Source organism: Equus quagga, chromosome 15 (assembly GCF_021613505.1).
Source record: "Equus quagga isolate Etosha38 chromosome 15, UCLA_HA_Equagga_1.0, whole genome shotgun sequence".
NCBI lineage: Eukaryota > Metazoa > Chordata > Mammalia > Perissodactyla > Equidae > Equus > Equus quagga.
Window position 1 is genome coordinate 28,631,495 of NC_060281.1, and position 18,627 is coordinate 28,650,121.

The window sequence follows — 18,627 nt, forward strand, 5'->3', positions numbered from 1 at the left end:
TTTCAGTTATAACATTTGCCACTGTACCAGTTTTCCTGTGTTACTGCCCTGGAGATGCAATACTCCATAGAAGTTAATTGCACAGGCTTTTGTGTCAGGCCTGGGTTCAAACCCTGCTTCTGCCTCTCCCTCTCTCTGATTAGGGGAAGACTAAGAGTTCCCCTCAGAATTTCTCAGCCCTAAGATTGGGACTCTCCCACACAACCCAAGCAGTCATTGTGAGGATTAAACAACCACACAGCAACTGCTTACCAGCGCTGGGCATACAGTAAACGTCCAACAAACAGGGGCATGGCTGCTGCTATTCTCACTACTGTTCACTAGTCTTAGGGGATTACATGGCGCACGAGGGTCAGAAGCCTCCAGATAAAGGGCAGACGTTGCCCCAAGTCCCCGACAAGTGCTTTCAGGATCAGCAGTGAGGGAGGCCCTGGGAGGATGGGCTGGGCTGATTCTCTTCCAAGCTTTCCAATCAATCATTAATCAGGGTGCTGGCTCAGTGCCCTGGCTTTCCAGACCAGCAACTCCACGGTGTTCTCTGCTCCCCATTTGCCAATCCAGGTCACCCCACTCTCCTCAGGGCACAGGAGAGGCCTGTGTGGCCACCTTGCTGAAATGGATTCACTCCAGCAGGTCACCAGAAGCCAACCCAAGGACTAGCCTGGAGGCTGGTTTTGTTCAAAGGGTGCTGGAACCAAAGAAAAGACAGCCAGGAGAGTGGGATACTGCCCCCTAACCCAAGCAGTCATGGCGAGGAAAATAACCACACAGCAGCTGCCTGTGGTGCTGGATATATAGCAGGCGTCCAGCAAACAGGGACTGTGGCTGCTGCTGCAATCACCACTGTTGGCTGGTCTCAGGGGATTACATGGAGCTCCCCACATTCGACAATTCTTCCAGCTCCACCAAGAGACGGCCCCTAAACCCCGTGGAGTGGAGCTACACTAAAATAAAAGGACAAGCCGGCCTCAGGGAGCTACTGAGAATGTGTCGGGGGAAGCGATCTGAGTGGGAAAGAGGGCTCCTCGCCGGGGATCAGCAAGAGGCCCCAAATATGCCCGGCCGCCTGGAGCAGGGGAGAGGCCCAGCCATTGACTCTCCCCGCCATTTGCCTCCGACTGGAGCCACTGAACACTGAGCAGATACTAAAACCTAGTTTTCACAAACAACAGAATCTCAATGATGTCAAAACATGTACATAATGCATAGAAATAAACCGGAAAGACATGGCCCAAAATGTTAATGGTTCTTTTCTCCCTTGGGTAGAGTCATAGGTGATTCTTATTTTCTTAATTACATTCTTCTGCGCTCTCCAAATTCTTTACAACAAGCATGGGATACTTTTATGATGGGGTGAAAAGGGAGAAACATTTTCAAAATGTTTTGGACACAGCAAATTGAATAATATACTGAGAGATACTGATGAGCTATAAGAAAGGCCTGCCCAGGTGCTAGAAGAGATCCAGATCTCTCCTACTGAAAGCTGCGAGGGAGCTGAGGACCAGCACCGCTCAGAGACGGCTTCTGAGGCACGGGTGGCTGTGCCCGTGGGCAGAGGGCTGCACCAGGGGACCTCTCCAGACCGCTTCTCATCTGAGGACCTCAGGTGCTATGGCTCTGAAGCCGTCAATGTACCGCCACTCTTTTTCTGGTCCCTGCCAGCTGCTGCCAGCTGCTTTCATTCACTCCTTCAACCAATGTTTGTTAAGAACACAGCATCACGCGCCAGGCTATGTTAGTCAAGAAACCAATACCAACCCGTAGCTGTGCATGGTGACCAGGGCTCTGAAGGACAAACGCCTAGCGCAGTGGGGCACACTCAGAGCACACTGGCCTAGCGTGTGCAGTCGGGGAGGTGTTCCTGAGGATGCAGCCTCTCGCTGACAGGCAGGCTCGTAGGTCACAGGACAATGGGGGAAGGGTGATGTGAAAAGGTCCCAAGAGGGAGGGGGACGGCATGGACCCTCTGAGAGTGGAAAGAAGGCCGTGTAGCTGGAGTGCTGAGAGGGCAGGGAGGCGGGTCCAGCTGAGGCTGGAGATCACACGGGGCCTCAGGGGCGAGTTGAGGATGTGAGTGTTTATCCAAAGAGCAGCAGAGAGCCTGCGAGGGTTATGAAGAGGACAGGCAGGATCAGAGCTGCATTTAAAGAAGAATTCCTCCAGCTGCTGTGGAGGACAGATGTAGATGATTCCAGCAGGGCTCTGAGAGGCCAGGGAGACAGCAAACCCAGCTCAGGCATCGGCAGGAGGGAGAAGGCCACCTCCCAGAGCCCCGGAAGGCTGGGTCTGGAAAGCAGCTGCCCGTTCTGTTCCTGGAAAGATTCAGGCTGAAGAGGCGAGGCATGAGGTGGAGTTGAGTGCTTCTCCCACAGCCCCACCCGTGCCCTCAGTGAGTAAAACGTCACATCAGAGGATCTCCAAAGCCCATTCCTGCTCTGACTTCCCCCGGCTCAAGCCTCTCAGCACTGTTCTGGTCTGAGGGACTCCCAGCTACAACACACACACATATCTGGGGAACAGGCGTGGCACCTGGCACTGCTTGGCAGGAGGCCAACTGATAGGCACAGCCACATTCCTGGGCCTGATGACTCCATCCAAGCCCCCTCAGCTTCTGACACACAGCTCTCATGACCAGCACACCAACCTGTGGACCAGTGGCCCTGCTCTACAAGCTACGTGGCTCCAGGGCACGGACTAGACACCACTCCTCATACCCTCTTCTTTTTAAACAACACTAAGACTAGAGCATCAGCCAGTCCTTTAAATTCAGGAAGCACCTCCATGTATATAAGCTCCTCTAACAGGCCCAGTGACAGGAGCGCAGACAGAACTAACTGTGTTGAGCACCTAAAATGGATTATTTTATTTTAACACTATAATAACCCTCTGTGGGGAGCTCTAACTCCTGCAGGCCCTATGCACAAATGGGGTGAGGGGACAGAGGCTGGTGGCAATGAAAGGGGCTGTGCACTGAGCGGGTGGCCAGGCCGAGTGAGGGAAAATGAAACTCTGACTGGCCCAGGAGAAATGGGACTTGCAGGTGGAGGAGGGAAGGCAGAAATGGGGGTCAGAAGGGCTGAGTGACTTCCGAACCTCCCCAAGGGGAGAGCAGACAGCAGAACCCTACAGCTAAGCAAGATCAGTCAGCTCTCCAGGAGAAACTATGGCTCCCAAGTTCGAGCTTCACCTCAAAGTGTTCACATCCTCTGACCCTGAATTCCCCTCACAGTAAAAATGTACTGGGTTGTTCAATGCAGTATTATTTATAATAATGAAATCAATTGTTATAACAATGAAAAATATTTATAATAATGAAAAATAGCAGAAATGACTGAATGCCCAGTAATAAAGGAATGGTTAAACAAATTAGGGCACCCCCAGAAAATGGAGTATTATCCAGCCACTAAACTCAGGTTTTCATAGAATAGTTAATAGCTTGTGAAGTGAAAAACAGCAGAATACAAAACATAGCATCATTCCCATAAAAATGGGTATAGACAAAAATGAGAAGGAAGCTTCCTTGTATGAATAAGGTGGTGGGTTATTGTTTTTATGTCACTGTACTTTTTAAACCCTCTGTACTGTGCATGTATTATCTTCATCTCACTTGGCCCATCAGATCACGTGATACCTTACTGGCTCTTTCCTCCTCAACACCTTTTCTTCACTTGGCTCCCAGTTTTCCTCTGATCTCACTTCCTGCTCCTTATCAATCTCCTCTGCTGGTCCCAGTCAGCAATTTCCTTCTCAGTCTCTAAAAGGTCTCTTTCATTTTCCATCTACACTCCCTCCCTGCATGATCTTATGCTGGCTCGTGGCTTTTGATACCTTCAATATACTGATGACTCCAATATTTATTTCTCCAGGCCCAGCTTCTCTGACATCTCCACAAGGATGTCCAATGGTATCACAAGCCTACCAACCAAAACCGAGCCCTTGACCTTCCCTCTAAGGTCTTTCCTATCTCAGTAAATAGCAACTCCAACCTTCTAGTTGGCCAGACCAAAATGGTGGAGTCAGCGAATCTGTGGGCTCTGCCTTTAATACATACCCAGAATCTAATCACTTCTCACCTCTTCCACTGCTACGACCCTGCCCAAGCCAACATCATCTCCTGCCTGGATTACTGTAACAGCCCCCTAACTAGCTTCTCTGCTTCTGGATCCATCCCACTACTCTCCACACAGCAGTCAGTGATCCTTTTAAGTCAGATTCTGTCCTTCCCTTGATCAAATCCCTTCAGGAGCTTCCTGCCCAGACTCGCACTGGACTGCAAGGCCTTCTGGAACTGGAGCCCCTCCTACTACCCCCCTCCTGGTACACTGTGCGCGAGGCACACAGCCTCCTTGCTGGTCCTGAACACAGCAAGCATATCTTGCTTCAGGGCCTTTGCAGCTGTTCCCTCCAGCTGAAAATGTTCTTCCCTCAGGTATCTATCTACATGGCTTGTTGCCTCATCTCCTCAGGGCTTGCTCAAACGTGGCAGTTCACCTGACAACTCTATTTAAAACCACCCCAGCCCACCCTCGGGTATTCCATTTCCCTTCTCTGCTTCATTTTTTCCAGAGCTATCTGGAGTTGTATGTATGTATGTGTGTGTGTGTATGCATACATATATACACACACATACATATATGTGTATTTTTTTTCTCATTTGTTAACTGCTTGTCTCTCCTCAAAAGAATATAAATCCCACAAGGCAGAGATTTTCGTCTATTTGATTCACACTGATCCTTAAGTCTTAGAGGAGTGATTGGTAGATAGAAATTGCTCAATAAATATAAACAGTTGTTCGTTTATTTAACAAATAACTTGAAAAAAGATTTATGTTCGTGGCCCAGCCTGAAGCAGCCCATACAGATCACTGGTGCCCGGGCTTCAGTTTTCCAGGGGCATCCAGCCCTGCTCTCCAGACCATTCCAGTCACAGGAGGAGCTCATTAGGATTACAATAAATTGGTAGAAATGCAGTGGAGGGGAAAACATGCAGTCCAGAGACGGCTGGCTGAGGGGCCCAGCTGTGGTCCAGGCCGGCTCTTTGGCTAACCCACCAGGTGACCTTTGAGGAGGTGGTTCGTTTCTCCGAGCTTCATTTTCCCTATTGGGAGGGAGTGTTGGGTGCTTCTATTCCCCTTTTGACTTTAACATCCTCTCACCCAGCAGAATCCAAGAGCAGTATTCAATGTAAAGGGGACCTCAGTCATTCCCAGGCCTCAGGTATCTCAGGATAGGGGGTGGGGAGGTGGTGACAAATGCTCAGGTACCTTTAAAGTGTTTACACTCCAGTCAGGCAGGAAGATAAGACCAGTCCCTGCAATACCAGACGGAAGGCTGTACACAAACAGGGAAGGGGAGGAGGGTGGCTGAGTGCTGAGGAGGAGGAAATGGCCTCTGCTGGACGCCTCAGGGAAGGTTCACGGCCAAGGCGAGCTGGGTCATCCAGAAACGATCTTAAAAGTAAAATACACTCATTAGAGAAAACACTGAAAAGAGTTCAGAGAAGAAAATACAATCGAGGAACGGGCAGATGAATTTCTTACACAGACTGAGGGCAGGGTGTTCTGGGGAGGGGAAACGCAGGGTGCCAGGCCCAGGAGAGGGAGGTGGAGACAGACGCGAACCAGATTCCTGCACCCCTCCAATGCTAAAAAGTTTTCCGTATCCTCATGAGTGGACCCTGCCTCCAACTAACTTTCACGCCTAGTCCTGTCCTGCCTGGCCTCTGGCCACCGAGTCTCCTGGCCTGTATCTTCTTTCTCCTCAAAGTCATTGTCTCCAGGCGAAACCTCTCAGTCACTCCGGCACTTGTCACTGACAGTTTCCCGACCCCTCCTCTTCCTTAGTTTATCACACCCTCTTGATGTGTGGCTCCTGTACTCCAACATCCAAGATGAAGCTGAAGTGCTGGAATGGCGATACTTTAAATGTGAGGAGCACATCTTCTATCTTTTCTCCTAAGTCAACAAGGGGCCAAAGCATCATGAGACACTTTCCTCTAGGTGCCATCTGTTTATTAACCTTTGGACAAGGCAATTCAATAGATTACAGTGACTGCCCAGGCCCTGCTGAAATCCAGACCCCCGGCATCCTCCTCTCCATCTGGAGGGGAGAAGATAGTGGGATACAGTGGAGAGAGCATTAGCGCTGCATGACAAGTATATCCCAGCTCTGTCATTACTATGCTGTGTATCTCTGGGCAACCTTTGAACCTCTCGGTGCCTGAGCTTTCCCATTTCTGAGATGAGACTAATACCCGCATGTCTTCCCAAATGGAGACCGTAAGACCCGATGACATACTAAATGTGAAAAACATCTGTATTATACAATTAATACGCCAAAATGTTAGAGATGGATATCTCTTAGGGTAATTTTTATTCCTTCTGTTATTGTTTATCTGACTTTTCTAAATTTTCTATAATGAACATGTGCTGTATTTAGTAAGAAAAACAAAAAAAAAGTTTTAAAAGCATAATACAAACATGAGCCATCATTACTTTAGGGAGTAGCAAGATGAAGCAGAAAAGGCTGAAGAAGTCTAGCTCAAGATGTGACATTCTGGCACAGCCACGTCATGGAATTCTCTGTCGACCCTCAAGAGCAGCACGGGGCACAGACATGGGGCGGAAACAGCAGGGCCAGAACTGCACATCTGCCTCAGGCCCCTTTTGTTTAAGACAACAACACAGCGCTGACATATACTTGCCCAGCAACAAACAATTGTGAAGGGAAACAGTGTGGAATGGGAGGGAGGGGAGGAGGAGAGTGACAAGGGAGATGAAAAGCTTTTACATGTTGGTAGTTGTATGTGTTTTTAAAACTAGCATCAATGCCTTTTGCAGTGAAGCTGAGGAGAAGAGCTAGGAGTCTCCTTCAAAACCGCCTGCTTTCTCCCGAATGGAAACCTCTGCATCGCACTTGAGTGAAACCAGCTCAAGAACTGAAGGCGAATGTTGACACCAGAGGAAGCAAAGCTCTCTTGGTGTTGGATCCCAAAGACTTAAGTACTCGCTTTCTGTTCTCCCTTTCCATTTCAGGTGGTTGCTTTCTAAGGTCCCAGATAAGGGCCTAGTTAACAAATATTTGAGAAGCATGAAGTCCTCAAAAGAGGAAAAGGAGAACCAGAGGTGAGGGAGTGAAAGGACAACTAAAACAGGAGTATTTAAATCTCAGGGAGCCCAGAACAGACTTTTTAAACCTCAAAGCACCGTGGAGAGTCAGAAAGTTGGCCCAAGCCCTCACCTTCCACTTCTCCCCTCGTTCTGAAGGTGGCTTCTGGATTTTACACCTGCATGACAGCCTGCAAGAGTGCTCAGTGGGAAAGCTGGTCAAAACCCTGCAATCTCACTCCTCAGGCCGCAGAGCCAGGAGGATGGGTGCGCCGGGAGAAGGTCAGGACAGGAGTGACTCAGCGCTGACACTTGGGGGATTCATTCAGAAAGCAGAAGGCCTCGCACGGCAAGTCACACCAGGCTCCTCATATGGATCCAGCCCCATCCAGCAGGAGGGAGACGGGGCTCCCTTGAGAGAAGCCAGTAAAGCACGGCCACTGCTCCCTGAGTGTTCAACCAGTGAAGACGTGGAGTCTGTCTGTAAACACTGCTCTCTCGCTGGCCTTCTCTCTCCCCAGGAACACCCTCTGCCCTGCCTACAAGGCTGCCAGAGCCCTGGGGGTCTCGCCAAGATGCAAGACCTGAGGAGGCCATGAACCAAGGGCAGAAGAACTCTCCAGAATTCCCATCAGGGCCCACACAGCACAGCTTACTCCTTGTCAGGCCACTCTGGCCCCGGCCCTGCATTCAGCCCTCTCACTGGAGGCCTGTGCGGATCAACAGGGCAGGGAGAAGCGGCTGGAACTCAGGAAGGCTGACTTTCCTGGACTCCTACATCTACAGCAACAGGATGACACGGCCTTGACAAGCCACATCCTGACTGAGCCAGAGCCACTGTTTTCCCCACAACTGCTCTGGGGAAGGGTACCAGGGTAGCATGAGGAACAGACACCACTCACTAAGTACTCAGGTGCTGCTTGCCTTGGGGAGAACTGCTAACTGGGAAGATGACAGGTGGGCTGGTGGGCTGCCAGAGCAGAAAGCTGGCAAGAGCAGTCCTGGCGTACTCCAGAGTCACTGCCATAGCCCCCTTTCTGGCTGTGTCCTCGAAAACCTCCACCCAAACCTCGGGGCAACTAGAGCAGCAGGCAGTGTCTCCCTCCCCACCCACAGCAACCTGCTTGGCAAGGCTCTGCACACTTTCCCCCATCAGTACTTCCTGTCTCCCTCCTCCCCCAGGAACCCAGGAGGCTGAGGCAGTACCTTCCTCCACCCATCTGGGTTGCCCTTGAGATTCATGGGCCAATTTGGGGATCCTGGGCACTGACCCTAAGGCGGGCCAAGGCCAGGTACCTGATGCTTGCATTTCCCTGTCTGGGCCAGCGGGGGCTGGAACGGGACCAGCAGCTCACTCAGCTTTGTAACACAAAAGAGCATCCAAGTCCACCTACCAGCTTGCCTGAGGTGCCCCGGCCTTCCAGCAGGACAGCCTGCCACGTGCAGGAGAGGAACCTGGCAAGAGAGAGGCACTTCCCTCTCACTTCAGATCCCACAAGGGTTATGTTCTGCTTTGTTCTGAGCACTAGTACCTAGCACTGGGTGCCACCATAATGACGACCAGCCACTTCAGAGGCGGCAGCTTGGCACAAGGCCAAGGGCAGGGCTTTGGCCCAAACAGAAGTGGGTTTGAATCCTAGCTCTGCTGCCCACTAGCTGAGCGGCCCTGGGCAAACTGCTTCGCCTCTCTGAGCGTCAATTTCCTTATATGTACAATCGCTCAGCCCAGAGAGACCAGGGGGAGAGACAGTTGTAGAGCTTGGTCCCAAATCCCGGTCTCCTGCTCCCAGGGCTTTCTAAACCACACCAAGATGTTTCCCAATAGCAGCTGCAACTGACAGAAACAGACTCTTTTCAAAATGGCTGTCAGTTACTCCCAAAAGTCAGCGAAAAGGTCCTTCCAAAGTCCCCTGCCTTAAAACAAAAGTAGCCTTCACAGACACCGACTGAACCAGGGGACTAAAGCTATCAGCATCACCTGTGCTGGGTGCAGCGGGCACCTCAGGCCTCCTGAAGGGAAGCAGCAGGTAGCACTCATCACTTATGCGGGTTCCCACCAAAGTGTGAACCCGAATCTAATCACGAGGAAACAATCCAACAAACATGGAATGTGCACAATCTATGACACAATGCCCAGCAAATGTAACAAACTGTTAGCATTTGGTGAATCTTAGTGAGGGAAACAGAGAAGTTCACTGTATTTTGTTTCAATTTTCTGTAGCTTTGACCTTTTAATTAAACTAAAAACAGAGAGGAAAAGAGTTGTCCTGCCTTCAGCTCACCCCACGGCTCTGAGTCAAAGAAGACTCAGTTGGATCATGTTCGATTCTCTCTCCAGTCTCCAGAATATGAAATTCCAAGCTTGCCTGCTTGCCATTCAAGGCTTGACCCAATAGGGATCTCACAGAGTTTTTTAAGTTCATCTTCCACAAAACTCTACAACCTGAACCATCTTTGTCAAAGTTATTTACACACTGCTTCCAAATAGCCTTTGGTTGGAAAGTGATTTGTTCAGCCACCAACTTGGAGCACCCTCCATGGGTGAGGCACTAAGCTGGGTCCCAAAGACGCTGTGCTGGACGAGACACAGTGGCTGCCCTGTGGAACCTACCTGCTGCCAGGAAACCCTACCACACTTGGCTTTCCTCATGTCCTGCCTTGTGACATCTCTTGATTAATGTTTCCATGCAAAACTTCCTTTCCAACATTTCTTGAGAAATTTATCTGTTTTGCTGAATCCCAAAGTATGAGAAACATCAATTGAGAAATTGAGAAGATAGAAAAATATAATAATACTGGTGATAATTAAAGCTTAACAATCAACCCAGAGATGTTACTGGTTCTAAGAAATCCACTGACTTCAAGTACAAAGCAAGAGCAAGAAACTAACATGCAGAGTTGAAAGTCAAGGCTGCTATCTCTGGGAACCAGGTCAGGAACATGGAGGAGAGAAGTGGTCACAATCTAACCAAGTCTTGCTTGTAGCTGTTGCCATGTAATAAGTGTGTGTTCAGGGCCCCGTATGCAGCTAATGGTAAATCATTCTTGCAAATATGTATGAATACATTTGTATTCATAGTATCCACAAATCCTACAAGTAGTATTCTAAGAAATAAGTTTGGAAACAAAATATGTCCTTATACTGGCAATGTTGACATGTAATTCTGTGTAGTGCTGTTAACTTTGTTAGGAGACCCATGTGTTAGGTTATTCAAATACTACTCAAAAATATTCCCTGGCATTTTCTAGCATTTGATTATTTGCTACAGGAGAAACAGAAAGAAAAGACATGAGTATTATGCAATTTGAAGACACAAAATCAGAAACTGATCTAAAATCTGAATGGGTAAAAACAGCATTGATTACTAAAAGCAAAGGCAAAACCAAACTTGGGCCAAGCAGGCAAAGTTTTTCACTACTAAAAAAGGAAATGAGTTTATATGAAATAACACGTGCCTTGTGCTCAAATTGAAGATATTTTTGGACACACGCTTAACAATTCAACCAACATCAATGCAAAATGAAAGAAATTTTTCTACGTCTGACATATTTGTTATGAAACAAAGATCAAGATTATCAGAAAGGACAATTAATGCTTTGCACATTTTAAAATTTCATTTCAGACCTACACAAATATGACCAATCATTTTTTGATGAAAGTGAATGGCAATTCAATAAAGAGAACTCAACAAATGAAGATGAAATAATTGAAACTCAAATGCAAAAAAATAAAAAAGAATTTTGACCTATGCTTTATACCTTACATAAAAACTAACTAAAAACAAATCACAAATCTAAACAGAAAATAAGAAACTATAAACTTATAGGAGAAAATCTTTGTGACCTTCAGTTAGGCAGAGTTCTTAGATATGACATCAAAAGCACGATTCAGGGCCAGCCCCAGTGTCCTAGTGGTTGAGTTCACTGCACTCCCCTTTAGTGGCCAGGGTTCCATTCCGATGCAAGGACCTACACCACTCTGTTAGTGGCTACACTGTGTGGGTGATCTACATACTAAACAATAGAGGAAGACTGGGATAGATGTTAGCTCAGGGCAAATCTTCCTCAGCAAAAATAAAAAAAAAAAACCACGGAAAGAAAGAAAAGAAGAGGAAAAAAGCACGATTCATTAAAAACAAATCAATAAACTAAACATCAAAATCAAGGACTTCTGCTCTTCAAAGACACCATTAAGAGAATGAAAAGACAAGCCACTGACTGGGAGAAAATATCTGCAAGTCAGGCATCTGACAAAGGACTTCTATCTAAAATATTTAAAGAACTCCCAAACCTCAGCAATAAGAAACAACATCCCAATTAAGAAGGGGCAAAAGATTTGTACAGATACTTCACCAAAGAAAATACACAGATGACAAATAAGCACATAAGAAAGATGCTCAACATCCTTAGTCATTAGGAAAAAAAAATTAAAGCCACGAGATACCACTACATACCTATTAGAACAGCCAAAACAAAACAAAAACTGACAATACCAAGTGCTGACAGGGTTGTGGAGAAACTGGAACTCTCATACACTGCTGGAAGGGACGCAAAATAGCACAGCTGCTTTGGCAAACAGTGTGGCAGTTCAACACATCCTTACTACAGATGCAGCAATCCCACTCCTAGGTATTTACCTAAGTGAAATGAAAACCTATGTTCAAACCAGCATATGAATGTTATTCAAAATTGCTCAAAACTGGAAACAACCTAAACATCCCTCAACTGGAGAACGAATAAACAAATTGTGGTACATCCTGACAATGGAATACTACTCAAAAACAAAGAGGAACAAGCTACTGATACATGTAACAACATGGATAAATTTCAATACATCATGCTCAGTGAAAGACTCAAAAGGCGACACAGTTTATGATTCCATTTATACGACACTCCGGGAAAGGCAAAACTACAGGAACAGAGAACAGATCGGGGTCAATGACATGGAGAGGTCTGACCACTAAGGAGGAGCACAAAAGAATGTCATTATTTTTAAGGGGGGATGGCACAGTTCTTTATCTAGATTATGGCAATGGTTAATGACAATGAATCTGCCAAAACTCATAGAAATGCATACCAAAAAGGGTGAATTCTAGTGTCTGAAAATTTAAAAATAAAATTTTAAAATTTCACTTTAAGAATAACTTTAACATATTAAATATTTGGGGTATTATCCTTAAATCATTAAATGATTTGTACTTGGCATTCATGTTATATTAATGTTCTCTTCCTTTAACATTTTCTATTATCAAATATCTATATTAGGGGCTGGCCCCGTGGCCGAGTGGTTAAGTTCGCCCGCTTCGCTGCAGGCGGCCCAGTGTTTCGTTGGTTCGAATCCTGGGCACGAACATGGCACTGCTCATCAAACCATGCTGAGGCAGCGTCCCACATGCCACAACTAGAAGGACCCACAACGAAGAATACACAACTATGTACCGGGGAGCTTTGGGGAGAAAAAGGAAAAAAATAAAATCTTTAAAAAAAAAAATCTACATTAGGTAGAGATCTTTTTAATATGTTAATAAAATATATATAATCTTGTCACAATATATTGTTCCTAAAAATAATAATAAACCATGCATTTATTATATCTTTTTTTTTCCTCTTACAGAAAAACCTCTGAAATTTTTATCACAGAAAAATAATTCATAGTTTATTAGGTCTCTCATTCTTATTTAAAAACTGATAGAGTGTTATGAAAGCTATAGGATAATTTATGATTTGGGGAATTCCCAGGAAATTCTATTCCTTGTTTCTGAATCCTGAAAGTTAATAACTGTCGGGAATTTGGAAGCACCAGAGTTCTGACACTTTCCCAGGCAGCATTTCAATGACCCCCATGGCAATCTTCCACTCACCTCCAGCCAGAGCTCCATGTAATTAAAACATCATCTATGGGATTGGTTTGGGCACTGACTATGTACAAAAGCACTGACTTAGACACCCACAGGGGGTGATGCCATAAGAAGTAAGGCAGAGACTGCCCTTGAAGAGAGTGAGTGTACAAAGAGCTGGTGATGGAGGCCATATAAGAGGTGCACACTTCAGAGGAAGAAATATTTTCAACTCAGGAGAAGCAGGGTTGATTTTGGAATAGGTGTTAGATTTTGGAGCTGGTGATGGAGGTCACATAAGAGGTGCACACTTCAGAGGAAGAAATATTTTCAACTCAGGAGAAGCAGGGTTGATTTTGGAATAGAAGGTTGGGAAAGGTACTCCCAGGGAAGGCTAAGGTGGCTGAGAACGCAGAGCCCATCTGGGAATGGCGACCTGTCCCTTGGGCTGGGGCATCCAGTTCTCTGAAGGACAGATACGGGGCTGGGACGTAGCCGGCCTTGACCTCCTAGTTACTAAGGGTGGACTTGATTCTGAGGCAAGGGGGAGGGCAGAATCAGACAGGTGCTTTGGTTCCAGTGCCCACAAGAGCAGAGAGAGGAAGAGAGATCCCCTAGAGGGCTTCTGAAACAACGCAGTGAGAGAAGGTGAGGGTCTGGAATCTCATCTCATCCCTTCAAAACTCTACACTCTGTTCACCCGAACTTTCCAGCACGCCAGGCTCTCCTGCCTCTGGGCCTTAGCATAGGCTGTTCCTTCCACCAAGGCACCTCATCCCCTTCTTAACCTGACGCCTCCTCACCCTTCAAATCTCAGCTTATATACCACTTCCTCAATCCTCCTGCAACGTCCTCCTAAAGTCCCTGTGCTTCCCCAAGCACAGCCCTTTCCATACTTTCTTACTATTGCATTTTACTTATCTATTTATTCTGGGGATGTGCTATTTATTTATTTGCTTGCTTGCTTTATAACAGGGGTATAACATACCCACGGTTAGAGTACTCAGTCTGCATTAATCTTAAGTATGTAGCTCCACAAAGTCTTACATATATATACTACCACAAAATCATCACCCAGCTAAAGACAGAAAACACTTCCAGTACCCCAAAAGGTTCTTCACACCCCTCCCAGTGGACCCCCCAATAAGAAGTAACCACTATTCTGGCCTTCATCACCATTAATTAGTTTTGCCAGTGTGCATCCAGCATCTCCTGGCTAGAGTCTGAGAGCCCATGGAGGGCAGGCACTGAGTCGTTCTGCTGCTCTCTGGATCCCAAAGGTGCCGGGCACAGAGCAGGCATTTAAACATCTGTGACTGAATGATGGGACCAGGCTGGTGGCGGAAGGAAGAGTGTGCCGGGGCCCCGAACTTCTGCCACATGTTTGCATCTCCGTGCCTCTGCCCATGCTGCCATCCTGCCTGAAATGCCCTCCCTTTTGTCTCATTCCTAACCCCTCCTCAATTTTTTTAAAGATTTGGTTCCAGTTCCACCCCTTTTGGGGAAGTTCTCTCCTTCTGCCCCCCACGACACCTGCTGCCCCTGCATTCCCCCCGCAGACGCTGCTTCGCGTGCTCTTTCTAGCAGACGTGTGCCCCTCTAGGTCCCAGTCCCCAAACCACCTGAGCCTCTCTGAGGAGCAGCCTGCTTTATGCTGCGTTAAGCGAGCGCCGGCCTCGCCCGCCTCCTCGCTGCCCAGACACCCTGGGCCACAGGGAGCTCCCTCTGGCTCCTCTTCCTCGCGGCCGTGAGGGTCTCAAAACAGTGGTGAAGATGTTTTACAAGCCACAGCTCACTTGACAAATCTAAGGCATTTTCATGTGAATGTTCACTGGAAAATCATTGGTTAGACTATACAAATATCATATGTACAAAAAAGGTTTAAAGAAAGAATTTGGTGGATCTATACGCACTGATGCAGAAAGACTTCCAAGATACACTCAAGAGAAAGAGACAGGTGTTAAAACAATTCAGCGTGCTCCCCACTGCCACAGGGGAGATGAGCAGAAAGAGGAAGAACACACAGCGTCCACACGAGTGTGCGCATGGGAAGATTCTGGAAGAATACACAGGAAATTGATCGCCCTCACCTTCACCCTGGGGGGTGGGCTGGAGGCCCTGGGTCCAATCTTTCGCTGTCATCTAACTTTTTCATGTCTATATGTTATTTTTATATTAACAAACATTTTAACATAAAAATAAGCTAAAATGACTAGACTTCATCCTAAGGGTAAACTGAGGGCAGCCTGTTGAAACCTGGGCTCAGGCCCCAGAGACCAGGCAGATATTGCAACAGACCCAGAGGCAGAAATTCAGCACAAGTCAAAGCAGGAGAGATGAAAACAACCTCTGAGCTCACCCAGAGGAACCCCTGGGGCCTCACAAGGAGGAAGAAATGAGGCAATTCCACCTTTCATTTGGCGGCCAAAGGTTAGGAACTGAGAGCCTAGAGCCAAAGGGGGAGCAAGGGGTCTGGGGCCGCTTGCAGATCGAGGCTGCCCACCCTGCATGTGGCCCAAACTGATCTGGGTCTGGGAGAGGCCTGGCTTCCCCATCTCCTGACAAATATGCAAACCCAAGGTTGGGAGAAAGCAGGACGACAGGGTCTCCAGGGGCTGTTGGTCCTCCCAGCTCCAAGAGCTTCACACAGCACAAGGCAAGGTTTCCTGGGCCAGAAACGGCCACATGCCGGGGTAGGAGGAGAAACACCACAGCAACCTTTCTGCAAGGGCTTGCCTTCTCTGTCTCTCATCTCAGGGCTGCCCATTCTGAAGCCTCACCCCTGACCCTGAGGAGTTACAGGACCTTCAGGGTCAACCAACAAACTCCAGCTGCCAGGTGAGGTGGGGCTGGGTTCCATTATCACCCTCCTGGTTTATGTTTGGATGAACTCTTGGTTGGGGTCTCAATCTTGAGGTCAGACTCCTTGAAGCTATCCCCTAATCCCTCAGTGTCCCCCCAAGATCCAAACTGTCCAAGTACCGCTCACTCGAGTGCCAAATACCTCCCTGACTGTCCTCATCGCTTCCCCTCTGAACTACTGCAGCAGTCTCAAGTTTGCTGCCACCATGTGCCTCTTTCCTCTCCCACCACCTCCACCGGCTCCTCCTCCATGCAACTTGTACCAGTCAATGGGACACCCATCCGCCAGTCACACAGGCTGAGACGCCATTATCAGGTCCTCCCTTACTAGTGACTTTTCAACCATCCTTTGTCCCCTTTCCTTGACTTCGCTGCTGTCCCAGCTCAGGCCCTGCCCACCCCTCACCTGGCCCTGCCTCTCAACACTCCGTTGTTCCAGTGCAGCCTCCCGACTCCTGCTGGTGACACTGCTAAGCCCAGACATTAGGTGTCACATCCATGCCTACAAATCTGCAGCTCTCTGTGCTTAAAGAATAACACCCAATTCCTTAATGTGGCATCCAACGCCTCCCACACTCTGGCCTCAATCTATCGGTCCAACCACAGTGGGGAGGGGCAGTAATAACAATAACTGATATGTACCAGGTGTTTCCCACGTGCCTCTTAATCCCTATAACCACCAGGATTACAATTTGACAGATAAGGAAATCAAAGACAGGAGGTTTAAGTAGCTTGCCCAGGGTCACAGTCCAAACTCAGAAGGAGTAGACTGGGTCAGAACTAACAATCTTTTAACCCTTCAGTCTTCCCTGAAAGATTAAATCCTTAAGGGCTGGGATATACCTTCTAAAAAAAATCTATGGGGGCCGGCCCCGTGGCCGAGTGGTTAAATTCGTGCACTCTGCTTCGGCGGCCCAGGGTTTCCCCAGTTCGGATCTGGGTGGGGACATGGCGCCACTCGTCAGGCCACGCTGAGGTGGTGTCCCACATGACACAACCAGAAGGAAAAAAAAAAAAAAGAAGATTGGCAACAGTTGTTAGCTTAGGTGCCAATCTTAAAAAAGAAAATCTTTGCAGCAAGCTTCCCACTGCCTCCCTGACTTCCAAAAGAGAACTGAGCGAGGGGTGGAGGACAGGAGAGGGGGATAGGTGTTAATTGAGATCAAAATCAAAGATACTGCAGGTCACATAAATTATTCCTAAAATTCCCTTTGAGTTCCAAGAAGGAATATCAATGTTTAATGGGACAGAAATTTTATAGTAAGTAGAAGCTGTATTTTTTACGTATGATTATGGCATCCCGAGATTCTTGATTAATTAGTGTGGATAAAACATTCCTACCTATTTGACGGGACCTGGAGAAGGATTTTACTACTGTAAAGGTTTCATTTTATGACAAGCTGCCAGGGACAGCCCAGTGTAGCTGACGCCAGGTGCCTGGTCAGGAACATCCCTCCCAAAGACGACCCTGCTCCCACAGCAAAGTCTCTTGGCAGCGCCATGGCATGTCCAGGAACGGGATGTACTCCTGCCACTAGCCTCTAACTGCCTATGGACCTGAGAGTTGGCTCTTCAAACACGTGGCTCCCATCCCAGAGGCTCTCCTAAGCTGCCAACTGTTCCCACTACCTCAGGTTCTAGGGGCTATGACTGGAGTCAGAATGACAGGGCAAAAACCACTCCAACAACAACGACAATGACGACAAAAGGGAGAGAGCAGAGGAGAGGGCACAGAGGAACTCAACAGCAGAGAAGAACCCTGGCAGGTGTGCGGGGTGGGCTTCCTCATGCCTTCCTCCCCTCTTCCTCTGCCATCCTCACTCTGTACTCTACTTGTTTACTTATCTATGTCTCCTCTCTGGAATGGGGACTCCTTGACTGGTCCTAATAACTAGCAGACAGTAGGTGCTAAACGAATGCTGAATGAATGGTGGCAGCCCTTGCAAACTGTACAGCATCTACTCTCCCCTTCTCCCTTAGTTACAAAATCCCAATATTATTTTAGGTGGCAATGTTTCTGGCTAAAAAAGTTCTCAGTCTCCCTTGCAGCTATAGGAGACCAATAACGGGAAGCGGAAGTTATTGGGTGGGACTTCCAGGAAAGCTCCTTAAGGGGGAGACAGACAGCTAAGCATATGTCCTTTTTGTCATCCTCTACTTCTTCCTAGAAACCTGACACAATGACTGGGACTCCAGTAGCCACATTAGATCACATGACACAACTCTTGGGTTGGAAGCCATGCACTAAGAATGACAGAACAGAGAGACCAGCCCTAGACTGTCTCCCGAGATTTCTTTTATTTATTTATTTATTTATTTTTCACTTTTATTTATTTATTTATTTTTGAGGAAGATTAGTCCTGAGCTAACTACTGCCAATCCTCCTCTTTTTGCTGAGGAAGACTGGCCCTGAGCTGACATCCATGCCCATCTTCCTCTACTTTATATGTGGGATGCCTACCACAGCATGGCTTTTGCCAAGCAGTGCCATGTCTGTACCCAGGATCCGAACCGGCGAACCCCAGGCCACCAAGAACTGGAACCTAACCACTCCGCCACTGGGCCGGCCCCAGATTTCTTTTAAAAACCTAACAGAGGGGCCAGCCTGGAGGCGAAGTGGTTAAGTTCACATGTTCTGCTTCAGTAGCCCGGGGTTTGCCAGTCTGGATCCCAGGTGCAGATCTACACACCGCTTGTCTAAGCCATGCTGTGGCAGGTATCCCACGTATAAAGTAGAGTAAGATGGGTACGGATGTTAGCTCAGGGCCAGTCTTCCTCAGCAAAAAGGGGAGGATGGGCAGCAAATGTTAGCTTAGGGCTAAT

The 18,627-nt window shown here is 47.7% G+C and overlaps 1 protein-coding gene across 4 annotated transcripts in view; it reads right to left on the minus strand.

Moving 5' to 3' along the window:
* PPARD (peroxisome proliferator activated receptor delta) overlaps nt 1-18,627 on the minus strand; it is a 73,202-nt gene that overhangs the window by 24,745 nt on the left and 29,830 nt on the right. For 2 of the 4 annotated variants that reach the window (XM_046639652.1, XM_046639655.1), the window contains exon 3: nt 5,264-5,449. The exons of the other annotated variants lie outside the window; for them this stretch is intronic. The gene's annotated coding sequence lies outside the window, so the exon portion shown is untranslated. The remainder of the gene's footprint in view (nt 1-5,263; nt 5,450-18,627) is intronic. 4 annotated transcript variants of the gene reach the window in all.